The sequence below is a fragment of the Aptenodytes forsteri genome, unplaced genomic scaffold, assembly GCF_000699145.1.
Source record: "Aptenodytes forsteri isolate BGI_AS27 unplaced genomic scaffold, ASM69914v1 Scaffold167, whole genome shotgun sequence".
NCBI lineage: Eukaryota > Metazoa > Chordata > Aves > Sphenisciformes > Spheniscidae > Aptenodytes > Aptenodytes forsteri.
The window spans coordinates 1,128,245-1,128,615 of record NW_008795926.1 but is presented as its reverse complement, the minus strand read 5'-3'; the positions used below and the strand labels follow the sequence as shown (position 1 = coordinate 1,128,615).

Sequence of the window (371 nt, the reverse complement as noted above, 5' to 3'; positions counted from 1 at the left end):
TCCCTAACACACAGGGCCAGCCCACCACCTCTCCTTCCTCGCCTGTCCCTTCTGAAGAGTCTATAGCCATCCATTGCAGCATTCCAATCATGAGAGTCACCCCACCATGTTTCTGTGATGGCGACTAAGTCATATCTCTCCCGCTGCACAATGGCTTCCAGCTCCTTCAGCCAGGAGCCTGCACAATCCAGTCATGCTTCAGAGTCAGTACTTTATGGCATTTTTTCACCCATAAGGTACATCACAATCTGGAATTAAAACTGTTCCTCATATGCATGAGACAGACCAGGATGCCATGTAAGTTCTTTGGGAGTTGTGGTTGTTATACAAAACTAAAACCAGACATTTCTCTTACTCATTGTGGTGGGTTG

General features: G+C 46.9%; 1 protein-coding gene across 1 annotated transcript in view; it reads right to left on the bottom strand.

The window, feature by feature from the left end:
• NAIP (NLR family apoptosis inhibitory protein) overlaps positions 1 to 371 on the bottom strand; it is a 21,936-nt gene that overhangs the window by 20,812 nt on the left and 753 nt on the right.